Source organism: Sceloporus undulatus, chromosome 3 (assembly GCF_019175285.1).
Source record: "Sceloporus undulatus isolate JIND9_A2432 ecotype Alabama chromosome 3, SceUnd_v1.1, whole genome shotgun sequence".
NCBI classification, from domain to species: Eukaryota; Metazoa; Chordata; class Lepidosauria; order Squamata; family Phrynosomatidae; genus Sceloporus; species Sceloporus undulatus.
In genome coordinates this window covers 110,521,662-110,537,120 of record NC_056524.1, presented here as the reverse complement: position 1 = coordinate 110,537,120, position 15,459 = coordinate 110,521,662, and the positions used below count along the sequence as shown (strand labels likewise).

The 15,459-nt window shown below is 40.9% G+C and overlaps 1 long non-coding RNA gene across 1 annotated transcript in view; it reads left to right on the top strand.

Moving 5' to 3' along the window:
• Positions 1 to 2,528, top strand: part of LOC121924769 — a 96,224-nt gene extending 93,696 nt beyond the window's left edge. Inside the window, exons 3-4 of the long non-coding RNA XR_006102716.1 lie at positions 145 to 219; positions 1,720 to 2,528. This is a non-coding gene — a long non-coding RNA (uncharacterized LOC121924769). The remainder of the gene's footprint in view (positions 1 to 144; positions 220 to 1,719) is intronic.
• Positions 2,529 to 15,459: the final 12,931 nt, after the last annotated feature.

Below are 15,459 nucleotides of genomic sequence, written 5' to 3'. Positions count from 1 at the left end.
ACCATAAACAAATGGAGTGGGGTGGGACAAAAAGCCCCTCTCACACAGACAACTGCAAGGAAGAAATTTTTAACTTGATAGCTGAAAATAGTTTCACAATGTGTAAGACAATATCTACAAACCTGTTTGTCTTTCCTCCATTAGCTTTTAAGTGGCATCTTCTACAGCAGCAGTGAAGACTTGAGTAGAGGCCAGAAATTGCCTTGGTGGAAATGATGGGTAAGTGTTGTCCACCTGAATAGTCATGGATCACATAAGCAGCAGTTCAGCTGCACCTCTCTTAAGATATATCAGAAACAGAGCAAAAAGGACAGAAATTTATATTAGTCTGCCTTCAGCATGGTAGCTATGCACTTATTCATTACTGAGTGGTGAGAGCTGGAGGAAGCAGCAGCAGGAGCCTCCTGCTGGCTCATTTCCCCAATGAAAGGCCGCACACTGCTCTGCTAAAACCCCTCAATTTTCAGTTAACACTGTTTGAAAAATATATAGATTGAACATAATTCCCCCCAATTTGCCAAGTTTTTTTTTCTTTGAAGAGACTTTGGTCTGCATTACTAAAGAATTTTCCACATTCAGGAAATGACTTAAAAACTTCATGAAATATTTTCCTTCATTGGGTGTGGACTAGATAATGACTTATTTGATCACCCCACCCCACCCCAAATAGAGATTTTATTTATGGTCTTAAAACTGAGATACAATTTAAAACAACACAATTCTCCAATTGTACTACATTTTCATATGGAAAATCTTAAAAACAAACTGGGAAGGACCATTAAAATCTATCAAAAGTAGTGCTTCAAAATGTTGTTTATACTACAACCCCCAGAATCTACCAGCCATCTACTGGTATGATCTGAGCTCATGTGGAATAGAAAAGCTTGTGACTATCTACTTAAAGCAAGACAAAGATAGGAGCCAATCTAACCTCTCTTGTCTGAAGAACTTGGACAGTTCCTTTCAGGTATATAATGACATCCATAAATAAATAGTGGTAGAATAAAGATATGGGTCTAAGAACTTGGAGAGTAGTTAAAAAGTGTTAGTACAGAACAGTAAGGATACATTCCCACTATGATTCAAAGCGAATGGCTGACCAGGGTATATGTGTGTTGTTCCCATTTGAAACCGGTTCTGAAACTACTTTGATCCATTTCTGTCATGATAAAGTTTGGCAAATGCAAAAAAAAAAATTTTTTTTTAAATGGTTTTTCCAGATACTCGTTTCTCAGCGGTTCTTTTAAAAGAATCGATTCCGAAGCATATTCAACAAGTGGGAACTACAGATCTGAATCACATCATTCTGGAGGAGAGGGACTAATGGCAGAGGAGTGTTTACCATCCCTACTCAGTTTTTGGTAGACCCAACATCCTCCCTGCCCCAGCGCTGCCTTTGTGCTTGTGGTGTGACCTACGGGTGCATGATTTAAAAAAAAAAAATTGATAGAACATTCAATTCATTGATTTTGCAATCAGTGAGGCAAATAGTTGCAAAATCAATGAATCAAATCTTCTATCAATATTTTAAAATAAAAATATTTTCCCCTCTCCTTCCCCAAGACCTGTCCTACATTCCAACCTTCTATCCAGGAGGAATTCTCCATTCTGAGCATGACTAGAAAGCATGAATTTATATGCTGCACTTTTAGCTTGTGTGTGTATGTGTGTGTGTGTGTGTGTGCATGAGAGAGAGATGTCTCCCATTTTTGTTGGCAGGTCCTCCATTTGGTGGTGCCATGTTGGCAGCGGTGAAGGTGAAAGTGGAGGAGGAAAAGGAGAACACCTGTCACTGGACCTGCTCCAGCTGCCCACCAATGAGGAGGAGAGGAGCAGCATTACCCGCCAGAGGCATCCATGAGTGCAGCGGAGACCTCTTTCTCCTCATAATGATGCAGTTTGATTGACAGCAGCACAAATCAAGTGGGAATGATAGTCATGTCAAAAAAGACACAAATTCACGGAATAATGAAATAACACGCTTCCATAGTGGAAACTATGCGTCGGCCTGAATCAGAGACCCGGTGTCAATGTGACACCCAAAGTGATTTAAATGCAAGTGGGAATGGCCCTTAACATAACATCTCTGTCAAAGCACTCACAATTTAGACTCATATGGAAGGAGATGGTCTTTCAGATATCCTGGCTTTAACCTACTTAAGGCTTTATAGGTAAAAATCAGAAACAAAGTAGGTTCAGAAACAAGCTGGAAGCCAGTGTGTCCTTCAACTAAAGACCATTTCATATTTTCAGAGCACCCTCGTATAGGGTGTCTTGCAATCATCTCAGTGATAGGAGTGAGGCACAGATTACTGTAGCCTGTTCCAAATTCTCCAGAAATGAATTAAATTGAGTTATTAGCCTCAGGTATGTGGAGGCACCCCAAGCCATAATAGCTATCTGACCGAACAGAAGGAATCCTAGGTCCAAAGGCACTTCAGAACTATGCAATCTCGCCTTGATTTCTGTAATGCGCTCTACATGGGGCAACCTTTGTGCCACGTCTGGAAGGCTCCAGTTGATACAAAACATGGCAGCCAGACTGGTTGCCGGAAAATCCAAGTTCAGCCATATTACATCTATTTTAAAATCACTACATTGGCTGCCTATTAGCTTCTGGGCACAGTACAAGGTGTTGGTTATCACCTACAAAGCCCTACATGGCCTGGGTCCAGTCTACTTGAAGGAATGCCTCCTCCCATACAATCGTTCCTATACACTCCGATCCTCCGGGAAAAACCTCTTACAATCTAGAAAGAGTAGATTGGCGGTGACTGCCTGAAGGTCCTTCTCTGTCACCGCTACAAAAACCTGGAATGACCTGCTGGAAGTGATTCACCAATTATCCTCACTCGAGGCTTTTAAAAAGGCGACAAAAACCTTTCTCTTCCGGCAGGCCTTCCCCGATTGATAATGTCCAGGACCAATTGAATCCCCTCCTTTTATTATTTTTCTTATTTATGATTTGTTTTTAACTTTGATGTATTTTTATGTACTTTTTAAACATTTCTTTTACTGTTTAATTTTATAGTTGGGAGGGAGGGTTGGGTCGGGGTTTTGTGGGGCTTGTTTTTATTATTGTATATTGTATTTACTTTGTTGTTACTCGCATCGATCCTCAATCGGAAGAGGCAGGCTATAAATAAATATTTATTATTATGAACCTTCTGGACTTCAGAAAGTACAATCTTATCCAGAATGGTACCTCCAGTTCTGAATCAGGACTGCAGTTTTGTCCAGATTCCTTCACAATTTATTTACAAACATCCACCACCATTGTTTACAGGCACTGGTTCAAGATTCTCATGGCTTCTTTGGCATCAGCTGAAACAGGAAAGTAGAAATTTTTGTCATCAACAAAGTGATGAGACCCCCCCCCCCAAGATTCCAGATAATCACATGTGGATTTATGTAGAATCTACATTTTGTTGTTGTGCACATTAAAGTCATTTCCAATTTATGGCAACCCTAAGGTGACCTCACAGGGTTTTCTTGGCAAGTTTATTTAGAGGTGTTTTTTTCCCAATGTCATGTCTAGACTTGCCCACAGTCACCCAGTGGGTTTCTACATTACATATGCTAAAAAGCATAGTGTCTTAAGGTACTCAATAGGTCAGAGTACTTTGGCCTGATTAGGAATTTTCTAGGTACATTCAGTAAGAGAAGAATGGTACATCACAAAACAGTATTTCCAAATCCCATACAAAGTGAATGTCTTGGAAAGATCTAAGACTAATGGACCATATGCTGCTGTGAGGTTTAGTAGCATCTAGGACAACTTGGATATAATTTGCAAGCACAGGCCACCTGCCATGACAACTGAGACTGTTTGCATCCCCAAACCAAATTGAAAATGACTGAAATATTCTTCTTTGGCCAAGAAAACTCAGGAATGTCTCTAACAGAGTATTGTGTCAGAAATGTATACATTTGTGAGGCTTTTGATACAGTTTGGAAAATACACACAAAACCATAGACATATTTTTTATGAAATGTTAAAAATGCATATAGTTTGGCTTCATGCCTCCAAGCACACTAGTCTGAGAAGCAATGATTAGGTTTTCTGCATACATCCATCAGTGACATTTTCAGGATGTGTTCTTAATTGCTGTTGAATTAACCCATGGATTTTTATGTCACACCATCCAAGTATTATAAAATCTAAAGAGATAAGAGCAGTAAAATAAAATGCAATACACAGAGCTTTGAGAGAAGAGGTGAAGGAGTGATAAGAACCAAACTGACATGCAGGATCTTCTTAGGCTTGTTGAAACATTAAAAATTGACTTGTAAAATTCTGTATATAGTTCAATAGTCTGAGAAATGCAGATGAAATCATTTTACATAGGAATCAACAAAGTTTTAATTTCTCAGGCATCCATAGGATTTTAAACCAATCTTGGTGTATATTCCAACTGTGGGCACTTAGAAAAATTCCAACATAACAAATATTTTCAGTATACAAAGAACAGCCTAGTCTGGAAAAATACACATTTTTGGCAGGGTGACATAGAAGTGTACAGAATTAATATGGCCTCTCTCTTCCATATGATAGATCTATATTTCAATAGCTCTGTTACAATACATCTATTGCAATTCACTTAAGAAACATCTCTTCCTGATTCCCCATCTTGCATTGCTTTTTGTTTGTTTAATGCATTAACAGATCAATTTGCAATCTATTTAAAATTGGTCTTTCTGCACAACAGTTGTGCACCATCACACTTAATTGTGTTTATATTGCTTCTGTCAAGAACTGCAGGGGTTTTTTATATATATAAAAAGGAAAACTGAAATCTTTTCTCTTCTCTTCTGCTCTTTTTATTGAGTAATCAGTTTTAGTTTCCTGAGCAAGATTAGACTTTAAATACATTCACTTCACATTAGACATTGTTCCTTTCTCTCCTCTATAGGGAGATGTCTTTAAATAACAATTTTTAAAAATGCATGTTTGCTTTGGGATTATTTCAAAAATACTGATCCTTACTATATTGATCAGAAAAGGGTTTCAAGCACCTGCTTAGCATCTAAGTCCAATTAATCAGATCCCTCATTCAAAAAGACATAAGATAATAAAGCAGATAAGCAACCAATTCTATCTTAAAATAATATGCCCATATTGCCTGGTAACAGACTGTATTGGAAACCTCTCCAAGATGGCCCTGAAGTGCCTACCACTGGGCTGCTGTAACTCATATGGTCCCTTTATCCTTAAGATCCCTCCCTGGATATGGTATTCAAGCATCAAGGTGACCACTATACTTGACAAGTGGCTGTATTGATCAATGGACTCAGTGTGCTAATGCCTGTCCATTCTTCCCTTCCAGTTTTTAAATGTACCCAGTCAGACACAGGGGTATAAATAAAAAAGTAAATATTTATTATATAATAAATAAGTTAAATATGAAATCCCTTAGCTCTTTCCCCAGCCACAGCTTCCAAATTCCTATTCAGATCTTCACTCTGTCTCCAGGCATATCTATACAAACCAATTAAACTGGTACCCCCGCCCCCATTCTGATTGCAACCTGTTTACATGAAGCAGGGCCACATTCCCAAATCCTCACTGAATCTACCATATCCCTCCCTTAGATGAGTCTAAAAAAACCCTTACCTTTTGCTTCAGATTTTTAAAGAAAATCCAAAGCAGTCTACAGTGACTCTTTGATGCTGCCTATGCATGCATCCTACTGTGCTGTCTGCAACCACCACTGATGCGAGTAGCTCCCTCTGAGGACACCAGTAGGTACTCAGCCATATACCTTGTGGGTGCCTTGTCTCTGACTTCAAGGGAACTAGAATCATAGAATCATAGAGTTGGAAGAGACCACAAGGGCCATCCAGTCCAACCCCCTGCCATGCAGGAAATCCCAATCAAAGCATACCCGACAGATGGCCATCCAGCCTCTGCTTAAAGACCTCCAAAGAAGGAGACTTCACTACACTCCGAGGGAGTGTGTTCCACTGTTAAACAGCCCTTACTGTCAGGAAGTTCCTTCTAATGTTGAGGTGGAATCTCTTTTACTGCAGCTTGCATCCATTGCTCCAGGTCCTGTTCTCTGGAGCAGCAGAAAACAAGTTTGTTCTCTCCTCAGTATGACATCCCTTCAAATATTTAAACAGGACTATCATATAATCTTGTAACCTTCTCTTCTCCAGGCTAAACATCCCCAGCTCCCTAAGCCATTCCTCATAGGACATGGTTTCCAGACCCTTCACCATTTTAGTGGCCCTCCTTTAGATATGCTCCAGTTTCTCAATGTCCTTTTTGAATTGTGGTGCCCAGAACTGGACACAATATTCCAGGTGGGGCCTGACCAAAGCAGAATACAGTGGCACTATTACTTCTCTTGATCTAGACACTATACTTTTATTGATGCAGCCTAAATTTGCGTTGGCCTTTTTAGCTGCCACATGACACTGTTCACTCATGTTCAACTTGTGGTCTACTTGGACTCCTACATCCCTTTCACACTATTCACACAAGGCATAGTGGGACACATTAGTAGATAGACAGCAAGCAACACTCTGGAGTGCAAAGACAACAGTGGAAATCTGGGACAATTGCAGGGCTGGAATACTCCAGAATCAGTCTGGAGTATTCTGCCTAATGTAGACAAGCCCTTTGACAGCCCTAAATGGCTCTCTCCGTAAAAGCCTTCCATTCTGCATTGGCTCCTTTTCACAGCACTCAAGGCTGTGATTGGCTGGTTTTTTGCAGGCTTGTCCATCTTCTCACTTCAAATAGCCCTTTTGGGAAAGTTGCATTTTTAGTTTCTGAAAGATGAAGTCATCTTTCCCTATGCAGTTGAAAAATAGCATAGATTCTACATGAAACCAATGCTTCGAAGCACAGTGAAGATGGCTTTTTTTTAACAAAAAAAAAAAAGTTTCAATAAGATTATTTAACATTTTTAAGGGTGCCAGTGGATCAATCATGAAAAGAAAGAGATTGTACTGCTGGCAAGTACATAGTAAACAAGCTCATTGGTATCAAGATGTTCTGGAATAAAAATATAAAACAGAAGGCTTCTGATTGTGACAATCTAGCCCAGCACCACTGGCTTTAGAGATTTTAAAATCTGAAGCGAAAAACTGAGCATTTTTATACCAGACAGACATAGATGAAAGGTAGGTTAGTGAGATTTATTCTTGAATCTGTTGCCAAAATCAACTGCTTCAGATTGTCTTGTGGCTGGGCTGGCTATTTCTCACAGGAAAATGCCCTGCTGCATATGTATTTGAGTAGGCTTCCATTTGAGTAGGAAAAATATTAAGCCATCTGAATCATAGAAGGGTTGCACTGACTGAGTGACTGGCATCTGTAATGCACACTGAGGCCCAGATGGAGAGGAGCTTTTTGGAAATAAACAGAAAATGGTCATTATTTCATGTGCAAAAACCGATTACTCATCCTAAGTGCATGCATATTGTATCAGTCAAGCAATCAGGTAATCAAAGGGTTTTTTGAGCTGGAAAGATTTGAAATGCATCTCTTCACATAATGCAACCTCCTGAGCTTGTAATTTGTACGCAAACATTTATGCATTATTCAGAGGATTTTAATAAATTCGCTTGGCAACATATAAGTGTTTGTGTCAAGCATAAATTCCTCAAGGTATGTGATACAAGGCTGGGCCAAATTTCTCTTCCCACAGGAACAATAATTGGAGGGATGCTCACTATATATCTCATGTAGATTTGAGAAGCAGCACTCATTTCAAGCTGAACATATTTATCAACAGCTGCAGAGAAAGTAGCAAGAAGCACACGTGCTCCTGAAAGTTACAAAGCAAACAGACAATTGTGTCAACCGTATCATAATTCTGTACTGCTTGGGGTTAACTGCCAAGAAAGTTCATGGTACATTTCAAAGTGACACTACAGTTGAATCCAGGTGGGGCACTATTCCACCACAGTTATCACCACTAGCATTGGACTGGCAACAAGGAAGAAGGGACAACTCTGTGTACTCATAGCTTTCACAAACTGCCACTGAAAAGTGTATGAGGGGGCTCCCTACATGTAGTCCAGCTCTTTCCACCACTTCATCAATAGTGGTTAGAAAGTGTTCCATGCTCTTAAGAACAATAGTAGCCAAAATCCACTAAACAGTGATACCTTTATTTAGCAACCAAAATACACAAAATACTCCTTGCAGGCTTTTGAAGCTCCACTGACTTCTTCATCAGGAAAAGGTGTTTAAAATTATCCAAGAGGAGGAAAAATATGATGCTATTATTTACATGCCTACATTTTACCAAGGTATGACTGTTCTCAGTTCAGGTGTTGTAGGGACATTCATGCAGTCCGGCCCCTCCTCCTCCTGGCCATTTGGGTACTTCAAGGAATAAAATTTTAAGTTCTATTAGCAAGACAAAATGTGATGCTTCTTTTGAGATCCAAGTTGCCTCAGTTGGCCAATAAACATTTAATTGTTTGGTGGATTTTGCATGTTATTGTTATTTGCTGCATGGTCACAGTGGAGCCAGCAGTGTGGTCAGTGTTCTCCCTGTGAATTAGGAAATCCTAGGGCTGAACCAGCTTTTTCCCTCCATCTACTTTTGAGTATATTTAGTAGCTAACTACTGATTAGATCAACTATTATCCACCAACTCATTTACCACTCATTCAAATCCCCACAGACATACCTCACTCTTAATATTTCATTTTTCATTTCTTTCAAATTATCTTTCTAATACACTGCACATACATAATCAAATTCACTTAATATACAATATATAATAAATTAAACAGTGCTATACATCAAATGTCCATGATGTCACAGGCACAGGGCTGCACTTACAGTAATGATGCAGTGGACAATAGGGGGTGAAAATGAAGACATGGAGGGAAGGAGAAATACTTTTTCTGCACCTGCTCTGTATATCCCTCTTTCAAAGTGATTTTTTTTAAACATGAAAAAATTGGTAGCGTATTGGTTATAATCAGGACAAGCCATGTTTGTTTTAGCTTCTGGTTTGATAAATGCTGGGTCTTCATATAACTGGCATAGAATAAAAACTGTTAAAAGTGATTTTTGATTTTCAGTCACTACTCAGAAGAAACAAAGTATGTTGAGAACTTTTTCAAATTTCTACGTTTAGTGATCAGCTAAACAATCAAAATGCCAGTATGTTTTTCACAGCTATATTTTTGAAAGGGGGGGGGGGGGGTTTACTATCAAACATGTTGGAAGATGTTTCAGGTGTCTAGCCAGTGCATATTAAACTGGGGGGGAATCTCTTTGGATTCAATGGAGCTTACCTCTGAGTAGACATGGATAGGATTGCAGAGTTGGTTTAACAAAAAAATTCCTGGAAGCCAGCTGTCCAGTGTTTGTGAGCTATAAGAAAGGGTCATAGACCTCGAATGGTCTTAATAAACAGAACCCAACTGACTTCATATGTATTTTGGCACTAATATGTGGCCTATGGCACCATTTCCTGAGGTTTAGTACAATATTAATAATAAAAAGGAGTGCTGTTCCAGACTGCATCCAAATCAGCATTAAGGGATAAGACATGATGTCTTTTTCTTGCTTAGGTAGAAAGAATAAAATTCAGAGGAATATGGTAGAGCTGCTGATAGACTGGGTTTGAAATGGGCAAATGTATATAAGTCTTCATTGTTGAGTTTAAACCTCTTTTCCCTGTTTTCACTTTTGCCCTAAAGAAGAGAAATCATGGCTAGGACATGAGGAGGAAGGAAAAAAGTCCTCATCAGGTTCAGTGGTTCAATAAAGCACATGCCAGTGATAAATCCAGGTTTAGCCTTTGGCTTCGAAACACCCTGAATTCATTACCTTTATTTGTCCAGCTCCTCTTAAGCTGTTGTGACAACAAATTAGCCCTGGATTTAAATGAAAGAAAATCACAGAATAATTGGCATTCTCACATCAGTCCTTTCCTCTCAGACCTCTCTTTCCCTGGAAATGATTGTCCTAGGCCTGCAATTTGCAATCTGATATGCTATTCCTTGTTACGGCTCTTGTTTCTTATCCATCTATTAGCAGAAGTAGTAGCAGCAGGGCTGGGCCTAACCCCTGGCCTTGGCTTTATGATCTAATTTTGGAGCTGTGAAACTGCAACACTTTGGGGGATGCTTGGCAGAAGGAGGCTTTGCAGCCCCTTCTGCAAAAACTATGCAAGATTCCTCAGGGACTCAGAAAATTCCTAAGAAGTGCTTTAAGCAAAGAATTGCACTAATTTTAGTATCAAACAAATATTTAATCGAGGGTCACTGTATTGTTTCATGTGTGCCTGAACAGGCTAGTTTATATACAGAGAGTTTGAACACTAACTAAGGGGTGAAACAGACCACCCTGAAGGAGCGGCTTTGCGCTGCCGCTTTGCTTGCCGGATCAGAGCTGCAGCAACCACATGCTGTAGACCTGATCCAGCATTCCCCCCCCCAAAAAAAGAAGAAGCAAAATGCTGCTCCTTTAAAAAATAGTGGCGGGTTATAGACCGCTGCTTGGAGGCGGTCTGCCGCCGCCGCCGCTTGCTCTGTGCGGGAGCCGCAGCAGCCACACCACGCGGCTCCCGCGCGGAACAAAAAAGGAGCTCCAAAATGGAGCTCCTTCTTGTGGCGCCTCTATGACGTCACGAGGAGCCGCTGGTGCATTCGCGACATCATAGGCGCCGCAACACGTTCGGATGCTATGCGTCCGATACGTAAAGATGGTGCCGGCCGTGTGGAACGGCCGGCGCCATATTATACAGACAGAGTCCGTATTAGACCCAGGGGCGTCTAGAAGAGATGCCCCTTTTTTAAAATGGGAAGTCCTGCGGACATCCCAAGTGCCGGTCTGTAACCGGCCAGTGAAAAGCTGCCCTTGTTGCAGTGGTGGCACTTTTCTGCAATCCTTTTGGCTTATGGAATGTAGTTGCCATGCTGCCAGAGCACTGCAATGCTGCCCGCTATCTGGTTGGGGGGGGGGTGGCTTGATGACAGGTTGGGGTTGGAGTTGGGACGTGTGATGTGCAGGACTCAGATACTGAAAGTGGTCCTCCATATGTTGGGCTGCAGTTCCCAGAAGTCATCACTATTGGCTGTGGAGGCTAGAGCTGCAGGAACTTGCAGTCCAACAAGTCCATTTGAAAGACCAGATAATTCCCACCGACAGTCTCAAGTCGTGGTACCAAAACTTTTTAGCCTTGGGAAACCCAAGTAATACACACCCCTCAATGGAGAATATAAATAACAATATTTTGTTTATTTAGCATGCATACTTTCATTTACACATTCATGTATATTCATATTTTAACATTTTATACAGAAATAATATCATTCAAATTAGACCAATTTTCTTAAGTAAAAACAATATTTAACTAGATGCATACTGTATTTTCTGGTGTATAAGACTACTTTTTAACCCAGAAAAATCTTCTCAAGAGTCGTGGGTCATCTTATACGCCGGGTGTCATCTTATAGGGCAGGTGCTGAAACTTCTGAGCTGGACTGGAGAATCTGCGGTCACCGCATATGGTAGGGGGAGCTCAAAAACAGCTGTGGCCACATCCTCACCGTATGTGACGATCGTATGAAAGCAGCTACTGCTCTGATAGTCTTGGAGACATGAAAGGCTGGGCAGGCAGGGAGAGCTGACCAATCCAAGCAGGCTTTGTATACAACAAGGTTTCCTGCTAAATACCTGCATGTCATTTGAATTAAAATTACCATATTGAAATCAAATCTGATGCGTTTTTAATTTTTATTTGGTATGCGTTGGAAGAGGGGTAGTCTTATACGAAGAGTATATCCCAAACTCTATATTTTAACTGGAAAAGTTGGGGGTCGTCTTATACACCCAGTTGTCTTATACTCCGGAAAATATGGTATGTAAATTTTACACATAAAAAGTTTGCAAATTGTGCACCTTCCTTGAGCAACTCTTGCATACCCCCAGGGGGGTCCCATTCTGCAATTTGAGAACCACTGGCCTAAAGCAACCTACTGGCTTTGTGTTCATTGCTGCCACTAAGGAAAGTCAAATGTACACTTGTCATTTTGCAGAATATTTTGTGAAAACAACCATCTCTCCCCTTCCTGTTTTGCTGCGTGACAGAGTCTTAAAGAGAATGAGTTGGTCATTTAAGGAAACTGATTTGGGATGTCACAGAATGACAGTAAATAGTTATTTAGCTGTTTATAACCTTCTGTGTTATAATCATGTTCTAGTGACCCAGCCCAAATTTTGAGTCTGGTCACATGAGTAGCAACAGAGGCTTTTAAACCCCTCTCACTCCACAGCAGGCCCAGTCTCTGTCCTGGCTATTTCTGTAGCTAACCCCCCCCCCCCCCAAAAAAAAAAAAACCAAGAAAAAAACCAATAGAAATTATTTGGAGCTGAGTATCCTTTGCTGAAACTGCTCCATAGTGAAGTGGGCCCACGGCATCCACAGGCAGATCCATTCCAGATCTCCCTGCGGATGGCAAAATCTGCAGCTGCCCAAGTACCATTGACTTCACTGATGGTGCAGCCACATGGCAGTGCCAACATAGAAAACAACGGCACTTAGGAGGAGCTGCCTCCTCTCCCTCCTCTCCCCCCAGCCACCTCTTTCTTCTCTCCTGTCCTCCACCTCTTCCCCACATCGCCTTCCTCCTTCTCCCAGCTCATGCCATTCTGTGCCATCCCTTTCTCCTCCTCCTCCTCTGTCTCACACCATGCTGTGTCTTCCTCCTCCTCCTCCTCCTCCTCCTCCTCTTCCTCCTGGCTCGTGCCGCACCTTCCTCCACCTCCTCCTTCTCTTTCTCCCACCTTGCCCAGTGCCATGCCGCACCTTCCTCTTTCTTCTTTTCTTCTTCTCCTTCCTTGTGCTGTGCCTTTCACCTCTTCTTCCTCCAGCATTGTGCTCTGTTGCCCCTTCTTCCTCCCCTTCCTCCTCCTCATCCTCTTCTGCCTCCCCATGGGTTTGCCATCCACGGATGCTGAAATCTGCTAATGGCAACTCCACAGATAAGGAGGGCCCACTGTATCATCAAGCTAATAATTTATCTCTATAATCATAGTCTTCACCACCATCACTACTGGTAGGAGTAATGCTATGGGCAGTTACCATGAACAAATACTGAAGAGCCTTAATTGAACCCTCTTGGGGTGCTTCCACACTGATTCTTTATGACACTATGATCCTCCCTTAACTGTCATGGCTGCCATCCTATGGAATCTTCTGCCTTGTAGTTTGATGAGGTACTAGATCTGAGAATTCTAAGTACTCATTTGTAAACTGCAAATCCCAGGATTATTAAAGTGGTTTCATACTATTAAATGTGCAGTAAAAAAAGAGCCCCTGGTTTAGCTGCTACTGAAGGAATAATTGAGCTTTATCAGATGTCTTGGAATCATAGAATCACAGAATCACAGAGTTGGAAGAGACCACGAGGGCCATCCAGTCCAACCCCATTCTGCCATGCAGGAACTCTCAATCAAAGCATCCCCGACATATGGCCATCCAGCCTCTGATTAAAGACCTCCAAGGAAGGAGACTCCACTACACTTCAAAGAAGTGTGTTCCACTGTCGAATAGCCCTTACTGTCAGGAAGTCCCTCCTAATGTTGACAAAAATTCACAAATATAGTAGATTCATGGGATAAATTGTTGAGTCAGTAAGTTGGAAAGAATGAACAATAGGCTACAGGCCCTACTTTTTTTACCTGCTTCTAATAGTCAAAACAGGAGTTTGTCAAGCATCTGATAAATTATGAGTTATAGTGACTAGGTGACACTTGGTTCAGAAGTTTGAGAAAGCCTGTTCCAGGTAAAGGAGTTATTTTATCAAGATTAATTAACACACTCATTATTCACTGTCTCTCTGTGTTTCCACCCCATGCCATGCAACCAAGTAATATAGTTCAGGAAAAGAAAAATGGACACTCCAGCATTGGATTTTTTGTGATGTTTGATAAGTGAACAAAAGATAAGTAATAAATTGTGTTTCTTTCAAGCGTTCAGATAACTGACTTATTTCTAAAGGTATTGGCTGAGTGCTTTGTTTGTGACTAGTTTTTAAGATCTCCTCCTGGGAAATGATTTCTTGTCGACTGCTCTTTGTGTCACTAAATTTTATTAATCTACTCCATATTGGCAAATATATTGGCACCTGAGAGGTCAAGTTTCTCACAAAATGAGAAGAATTGACTATCTTTACTATCTCCTTTGCTGACTGTAGTACTTCCCCTCTCTTTACTAGTGGCTTTGAATCAGGGATATGGTTAATTTCGGAGATGTATAATGTAATTCGGATAAGCAGTGCAAATTGTGAGGTATTCATTGTCTGAGTCCCACCAAGATTGGTGGCAAAGGTATAAATTGGTGCATCCATGGAGGCACAAGTCTCCTTTCCCACCTCTACTTAGCAATCAATTGAAGTTATTATAAATACAACAGAGTCTTGCCTTCTTGTTGACTATCTCCAGACTGCTTCTCTGTGTTGCATGCCCACCTGTTCCACACTCTACTCACAGGGAGCTGCCCATTGACTCAACCCAAATACTTTTCTTTAATCCCAGGAGATGCCTACCCCTCGAAACTCCAATCCTGGATCAACAAGGAGGTCGTTTTTCAAATGTGACATAACATCCAACTAAGTGGGGCAGGGAACTAGGTTCACCCTGTGAGCTCCAAAGGCCACACATGCCTGTTACTGGACCTCAGAAGGCTGCGCGCACGCACACACACACACACACACACACACACAGCAATTGACCTCTACAGTTATTTTTTATGACATTTCTTGAAAATTCAGTGTGCTATTCTGTACCTTCTAGGGAAGGAATAGGGTCAATTCTGCTTGTTTTGGTTCCTCCAGGTTATTTGGGTCCAAGGAGAAAACCTTTTTGAATAAAGAAGTAAAGCAGGAGTCACTTCCCATCTTGGTGAAAGACCCCCTGTGGCCAAAAACATGTCAAAATTGCCACCATCCCTCCTACAGAACATTTATATAAGTATAATTGGCATTCTGTATTCACAAATTCTTTATTCATGGATTCCAGCATCCAGAACTTATATATATTCCAAAAAGAGAACCTTATATAAAATTTTGTCATTTTATATAATGGTCACATTTTACTATCCATTGCATTTAACAGGACTGGAGCAACCATGGATTTTGGTATTCATGGGGGGGGGGGGTCCTGGAACCAAACCAAGGGCCCACTGCAAATAGATAAACAAGTAAATGGAATAATACATTCAAAATAGTGGATTCTTAAACTACACATCCCTCACCACTGTAACAATGGACAGGAACTGAATGAGTAGCATAACACTGGAAAACCTAATAATGAAAACATGACAGCACTTTGTATACTCATTTTGTCACGATGATGGTTTCACTCGTCTAATTCATTGAAGAGAATTTAGAAGTACTCTTCTGTGGTTACAGAACAAGCGATAGAAATGTCCCTACAAAATTTCCACAGGGATGATCATTAATGGTTCAGTATTAAAG